At 46.0% G+C, this 8130-nt stretch overlaps 1 protein-coding gene across 1 annotated transcript in view; it reads right to left on the bottom strand.

Annotated features, from left to right (window-relative positions):
* The window catches only part of LOC122392581, a 158099-nt gene that overhangs the window by 138005 nt on the left and 11964 nt on the right, over positions 1-8130 (bottom strand). The window lies entirely within an intron of this gene.

Below are 8130 nucleotides of genomic sequence, written 5' to 3'. Positions count from 1 at the left end.
ACCGCCGGACCCGCAGATGGAGATGCAGTACTCAGTAGCGAATTGAGCTAACCACAAGCGCGTTCACAATGTAAGTAACGGTCCGGTAGGTATGACATGCTTGGAATGGGACAGCGAACTCAAAAGACCGGTACATTTGCCAACCAGCTGGCTAACATCATCCCCGAACGTCAGATGTCGGTCCATAGTGAGGCCGAGATTTAACTGTGCGGCTTTCAGAAATGATCGACTGGCCAAACTTAACCCGCGCCCTGGTGGGGTCTGTTTATAACGCGACCTGGTGGGGGGGGGGCTATTTTTTGCCCCCCCCCCCCTCGTATCTCCGAAACTACTGGACGGATCCGCAAAATTCAAACGGCGTTCGAAAGGCCTATCAAATTTGTCGAAGGAAACCAAATTTCATTGACCTCGGGGTCACCGATGACGTCACAGGTCAGGTCAAAGATGAAATGTTTCACCGTTCACGGGTCATCTAGGGAATGCGCTATAACACCGAAGAAAACGCATTTTGTCGAAAATCAGCGATAGGGCGTCAGTTGCCTAGTACATATATTGCTATAAGAGGTCACTGACATTACCAGGTCAGGTCACAGGTCAGGTCACCAAGGGTCACAGGTCAGGTCACATGAACCTAACTAGGTACTAAGGTTGTGCGATGCATGTTTTATGGCCAATTTTTCATTTCCAACTCAATGGTGTTGGTTATAAGACTATCAGGTACGGCTTAGGCCACTTTCTGGTGGAGGTCAGGTCAAGGTCAGGTCAAAAAAGGTCAAATTTCAAAGTTGATATTTTTGCATAAAATGGGTATTGATTTGATGCAGCTCGTCACGGGGAGTCTAATGGTGGTCTTTGTTTTGCGCTACGAGGTCTAGAATTGCTAAAAATTGAGTTTGAAAATTTGACGTCATCAATTTTGAACAGTTTTTTTCGCTGTAACTTGGCCAAAAAAAGAGATATCGATCTCAAATTTGGTATGTTGATAGAAGGCGGTAAGGACTATCACATATATTCCGTTTATTTCGAAATTCAAAAAACTTTTTGGATTTTTCGGCTATTATATTCAAAAAATCTATTTTTTGATTTTTGGGGGTCAAAATCCGAAAATTTCAAAAATTCGAGATAGCAGTTTTGTAGCCCTGTCGATTCTACAGCTTTTATGTATTTATCGTTTTTTTGTATTTGCAAAGCTATAGGCCTGACAGCTCTTCCCGCGAAACCCTTTTTTGGGTCGAAAACGGCAGAACATGACGTCACTCTGACGTCATTTCCGGCCAACCTATCATAGCCTTTGGATAAATTTTTGGTCACAATTTGTAAAATTGATGTCCGGGAGGGTACTGAAAGTTTGGTGACGATCGGCGCAGCGGTTCTGGAGATATATCGAAAAGTCTGGAGGGGGGGCAAAAAATAGCCCCCCCCCACCAGGGCGCGGGTTAATCTGAGCTGGCTGGGTGTCCTGCAAAGCTATTTTGGTGCCATGAACAATAAGTTGAGTTTTTGCATAATTGGTTTTCATGCCATATCGGTTCTCGATTTATCGGCTGGAGACGTTAAACACACCCCCCTCCCCAGCAAACGGCGGGTGGCGGAATACCCCAGCAACTGCCGGGTTATTAAGAAGAGTTCACAAATCACACACATGGAATGGCACTCGAGAGTATCTAATACATACTTGAAACTTCAACATAGCTGTAGTAGATATCGCTATTATTACGCAACATTAGGAAGTATGTGGCACTATCCAAGTGAACTTTATGCTCGTGGCTGGCAAGACACCAGAACTTTCGAGGGTTAACTCGCGCCCTGCTGGGGCTCATGGATTTCCACCACGCCCGCAATTGCAGGAAAAAAAACACATGGGGGTGTTAACCCCTACCAGAAAGGGTTACTACCCTACCAGTAGTTACTACCCTACCAGTAGTATGGACTAGTGATCCCAATTACGGAAAACCGTGATACCGATACTGAGCCAAAAACCAACAATAGGTATCCATGGAAAAATACCGAAACCAAACCGACTTGGGGATATGAGAAAAATACCAACTTTTAACCAAATTCTCACTGCCTACACTATGCCTTTTCTGCGTGCGTTTTTTGCGGGTTTTCGGGTTTTGCGTAATATTGTTCTACTCGTAGAATAAAAAACGTTATTACGTTTTTGTGATTTTTTTATTTCAAATTTTAGTTAATATAATAGTTACGAGCGAGCGAGCGCAGCGAGCGAAGCGAGTCTTTTCAATATAACGGAAAAATCTCAGTATGAGCGGCCCGGCCCGGCCCGGCCCGGCCCGGCCTGTAACGCTTTTGAGAGGCTTATATCTCAGCAACCGCTGGACCGATTGGCCTGCGGTCTTTTTTGCTGGGTAGCCCCATCCCTTCTACCCCGTAATTGACTACTTTTGATACATTTCAGTGACCGTCGTGGCACGTGCCACGTGAAAAGTCAAGGGTGTTCAAGCTGTTTTGCAAAAGTAGTGATTTTGAGAGGTTCATATCTCAGCAGACGCTTGGGCGATTGACTTGCGGTAATTTGTATAGGGTAGCTGCATCCTTGCTACCAAAAATAGGATACTCTCGATGCATGTGGGTCACCCCCAGTGCACGTGCAAAATACAACAATAAGAGGTGTCAAATTTGTTCCCATTTTAATAACTCGGTAATTACTGGGGCGATTTCGCTGAAACTTGGCATACAGGTAGGCACCCACCAGGCAATGCATTCCCATGTGTTGCGGTTAGGGTGCTACTGCACGTGCGCACGTGCAGGGGGCGTTTCCAGATCTCGAGAACGGCTGAGCCGATTGCGCTCAAATTTGGTACACGGTTGGGGACCGGTTAGTAGGGTGCCGTGCAAAAGTCATTTTGGACCCCGTTTGCACGTGCGCACGTGCAGAATGCCGCTTCCAGATCTCAGGAACGGCTGGGCCGATTGCGTTCAAATTTGGTACACCGCTAGCGACCGGTTAGAAGGGTGCTTTGCACAAGCCCGTTGGAAGTACCCTCTCGCCCTTCTGCACGTGCAGGGCTCACTATCTCGCTCGCTCGTTCTTCGCCCAAAAGGCGTTTTACTGGTTATATTAACTTTAGTACATAGCTAACGCACAACTAATGTAAATGTTGTATTATTTTATAACTTTTTCTAGAATAAAAAACGCAAACCCGCAAAAACGCACGCAGAAAACGCATAGTGTAGCCAGGCCTTTACATAAGTGATGATTCATAATAGCCGTTTTCACGACGGGCTATCCGGCGAATGCACCTGATTTGACCAAATCTGCACCTATTTTCTTTTACAGCAAATATCTTCATTTTGTGAAGTCATTTCAGTGTTTTAATCGATGATGCTCTCTGATAATATGACAAAGCAGGCATATAAGCAATTAGTGCAACCCTAGCTGATAGCTGCTGAGAGACACACTAGACCTGATTTGACCAGATCTGCACCTAATCTGTACCAGATGTGCACCAAATGTGTACCAGATGGCCGTCGTGAAAACGGCTAATACCAACAAAATGTCAAATGCACTCGCCTTGAAATACCAGATATCAAGTTGTTATCGGTTTGATATAGGTATATTAACCCTCGCCCCGTTGGGGGGGGGGCATTTTGCCCCCCCCCTGTGGTTTTTGCTGAATAGCAAGAAAACGGCGGCGCGCAGCGCCGCCAAATTTTCAGTACCTTTCCGGGCATCAATTTGACACCTTCACACCAAATTTCAAGTCTTAGGTTACCTTAGGTCAGGAGTTATTGAGGTCAAACTGAGGTCATGTTCGAGCAAAAATGAGCAAAAAACATGCAATCTTGAAACGCTCACCAAATCTACAGTTATTAAGCAATTTCACTTTATATGGTCTAATAGACAAAAAGCGGCGCTACAAAACTGCTATCTCGGATTTTCAAAATTTTGGGTTTTTGACCCAAAAAATTTCCAAAAAATTGATTTTTTAGAAAAACTAAAAAAATCCAAAATTTTCCGAATTTCGAAAAAACGGAATATATGTGATAGTCCCTGCGCTCTTCTATATACATACCAAATTTCAGATCGATATCTCGTTTTTTGGCCAAGTTATAGCGAAAAAACTGTTCAAAAATGATGACGTCAAATTTTTGAACTCAATTTTTAGCGATTCTAGACCTCGTACGGCAAAACAAAGACCACCATTGAACTCCCCGTGACGAGCTGCATCGATTCGATACCCATTTTATGCAAAAATATCAACTTTGAAATTTGACCTAATTTGACCTGACCTTGACCTGACCTTGACCTGACCTTGACCTGACCTTGACCAAAACGTGACCTAAGCTGGCCCCAAAGGCTGCCTGACCCACATAATCGCATTTGTCATGTAAAATGGGCCATAAAACATGTATCACACGACACTTTCATATTGTGACCCCCCAGTGACCTGACCTCAGTGACCTGACCTGGTATCAGTGACCTCAACTAGCAAAATATGTGTTTGAAGAACATTTCCCCATCGATGATTTTCAATGAAATGCATTTTACTCGATTTTACAACGCATTTCTTGAAATGCCTGTAAACGGTGAAAATTGGACCTTTGACCTGACCTGTGACGTCATCGGTTTGACCTAGGTCAATAAAATTGGGTCATAAGGTAGTTCCCTGATAGGGCTATACAACACCGTTTGCCGCTTGTCGCTACGTTGCGTGGTTCTCGAGATCTTAGGGGGGGCCAAAATGGCCCCCCCCCCAACGGGGCGCGTTGCTCGGCAGAGCCCAACGGGGCGCGGGTTAAAAAATTGGCCATCCAATTGACATCTCTAGTATGGACCTTCAGCGAGTTTGTACTTTGTTGTCATGGGTAATCGCCGTCAAATCGACCACCTGGGCTGGATGTACTGCCGGCTGAAACTGCAAACTGCATGCCAGGGGAGGGGTGAGCCTGCACACTGACCGACTCGTGTTGTCAGTGTCACGTTACCATGGTAGCTCTGATGACGTCATCAAATTATTGAGCCCCGCCACCAGGTTAAGGTCACACCTATGTAGCATACATCCACCAAGTTTCAAGTCTTCACTACGAATATTTTTAGTACAGTGTCTGTTTTACTGACCCTCCACAATGTGCTCCAGGTGGGCGCCACGGCCCTGCAGGGCGTAGGCACACTTGCATCCGGCGGGCAAAGTTGTCGATAACCCGATGGCTGTGCACTTTACAGAGTGCAATGGCCTCTGGAGACAGTGCTCAGGGGGTGTGCTACCCCTGAAACGTTATTCTTATCGGGTTATCGGCAACTTTGCCCGCCGGATGCAGGTGTGCCTACGCCCTGCAGCGCCGGGGCGCTCACCTGGAGCACATTGTGGAGCGTCCGTGAAACACACACTGTACTAAAAGTATTCGTAATGAAGACTTGAAACTTAGTGGATTTCTGCTACATAGGTGTGACCTAAAGTGGCCGAAGTTTGGTGATGATCTGAATAAAACTTCCGAAGTTATTCGAATTTTGGTGATGACCGCTTTTTTGTGTCACCCTGTAGCTCAAGAGCAGCTCAGCGTGTAACCACCCGAGTTGATGAAACACGTCAGAAATGTGATCAAATTTGTGCCGGCCGCTCACAACACGAGCACAAAAATTGAACAGTTTCTGAATGCGGTGCATTTCTGTTTTACCGCCGGACCCGTAGATGGAGATGCAGAAGCGAATTGAGCTAGCCACAAGCGCGTTCACAATGTAAGCAACGGTCCGGTAGGTATGACATGCTTGGAATGGGACAGCGAACTCAATTGACCGGTACATTTGCCAACCAGCTGGCTAACATCATCTCCCAACGTCAGATGTCGGTTCACTGTGAGGCCGGTGTTTTTAACTGTGCGGCTTTCAGAAATGATCGACTGTCCAAACTTAATCTGAAATGGCTGGAAGTCCTGCAAAGCTATTTTGGTGCCATAAACGTTTTCGCTTGATTGATTTTCATGCCATAGTGTACTGAATATTTTTTTTTTTACAGTGTATGATGGAGAGGTCGCAAAATTGACCTGACCTTAGGTCACCGATATCGAAATTCCGAGATAAATATTTTGTACATACTGTTACTCTTATCAATCGCTGAAAGTTTCAAGGCGATCGTTCAGTCGCTGTAGCTATGACAAGGATTGAAACTTTTTCTGAGGTGAGGTCACTTGACCTATTCTGACCTGGTGACCTGACGTTGAGAGCCCTGGGTCTGATTTTTTTTTTACAAAATGTGCGGAAAGATGCATGAACAGGTGTGCCAAAAACAGCGGCGCTCCGAGCCGCCGTTTTTGAGATATCTGCGAAAAATCGCAGGGGGTGTTCAAACACCCCCGGCCCGGGGCGGGTTAAACAATGCAAAATTTCAAAGGTCAATGATCGGACCACGAAGGTTTTCAGGTAAAGGTATTGATTAGAACTGAGTGATAAACGTTACGTCAATATTCACCACTTTTTAGAGGTGAGTACCTAATTGAGAAAATAACCGAAAGGCCCTTTGGACACTTCCCTTCTATGCGATAGGGCCACTGGCGACATCCAGCCGGTGATAGTAGCCACTAGTGGCATCCAGCCTTCAGTAAAATAATAGCGGCCACTGGCGGTATCCAGCCTTCTAAAAGAAATAGTGGCCACTGGCGGTATCCAGCCTTCTAAAAAGTGGTAATGGTCGTTTTCACGGCGGCCATCTGGTACACATTTGGTGCACATCTGGTACAGATTAGGTGCAGATTTGGCCAAATCAGATTCAGTGTGTCTCTTAGCAGCTATCAGCTAGGGTTGCAATAATTGCTTATATGCCTGCTTTGTCATATTATCAGAGAGCATCATCGATTAAAACACTGAAATAAATTCATAAAATGAAGATATTTGATGTAAAAATTAGGTGCAGATTTGGTCAAATCAGGTGCATTCGCCGGATAGCCCGTCGTGAAAACGGCTAGTGGCCACTGGCGGTATCCAGCCTTCCGTAAGAAATAGTGTCCACTGGCGGTATCCAGCCTTCTAAAAGAAATTACGACCACCGGCTGTATCGCACCGCTGGATACTAGACCGTGTCCTGTATCCACCAGTCGATGGTATGGTGTCCCGGGATCCGTACCCGTGCTGTGTCCATACAGCTGTAATATAACTAATACACACTGTACAGTCTACAGTTGACGGCAGAACTGTACCAGCCCAGCACTTCAGTTGAATCATACTTTTTGTAATCAGTTGAATCATACTTTTTACCCACACCATGGTGTGGGTAAAAAGTATGATTCGCCCGTCCCCTGTGGGATGCATTTCCTGGAAATTACCTGATTTTTCTTTTTACTGGTAACTCTCTGGGTTTGGCTTAATTTTCACGGAACACTTATATTAGGCAATCTGAAGTTGCACGCACTTTTTATGAAGGATCCGACATTAGAGCTCCACGTCACTTCAAGTAAGTGACTTCTTTTTATCACAACTTCGTATGACATTATGGAATGATATGTTCAAAGCATTGCATAATGGTCAGAAGCCTTACAATCCCTTTGACTAGTTACCGTCACAGAATAACGGCACTGCAGTGGCGCTTTGAAACCCAGTAACATTTGTGTATTGAACGTCTCAACCACTGTGTATTTCAATCGCCATCAGCCCGTGATATCCCATGAGCGACACCGAACCGGACATATCCGGTCCAAACCAACCACAGCCGACCGGACCACCGACGGTCCGACACAGTGACGGGCGAGGTCCGATATCGCCTGGACCGGCCACCCTCACAGATAGCTACAACCACTCTCTGGTCTAAATTGAAACTTGACTGAAACTACAACACAACAGCACAGCGGTGTGATCCAGCGTGACGTCACGTCACAACACACGTGACGTCACCACGGCGGTACCTCCGGCACGGTGACAACGGTTTACCGACGGCTGGACAGTGGCCCGGAGCGTGATACATCTCGGATACTGAATATACCTACTGTCTATCAAAGCAGTGTCAGCAAACGTAGCAATCTGTGCTCAAATGATCAAGCATTTAGGTGGTCACTCAACCCAAACCAGCCTGGCACGGCGGTAAAGTACCCACGGACCTGAGCCCATGGGACAGGGCGGCTCGAAGTACTTCTGGATGTGAAGGTCTAGACGTGCATTGTGCCCCGTATAGCGCTGCCGAC

Source organism: Amphibalanus amphitrite, unplaced genomic scaffold (genome assembly GCF_019059575.1).
Source record: "Amphibalanus amphitrite isolate SeventyFive unplaced genomic scaffold, NRLGWU_Aamphi_draft 000492F_arrow, whole genome shotgun sequence".
Taxonomy (NCBI): domain Eukaryota; kingdom Metazoa; phylum Arthropoda; class Thecostraca; order Balanomorpha; family Balanidae; genus Amphibalanus; species Amphibalanus amphitrite.
The sequence above is the reverse complement of the archived record's forward strand: the minus strand, read 5'-3'. Positions and strand labels throughout refer to the sequence as shown.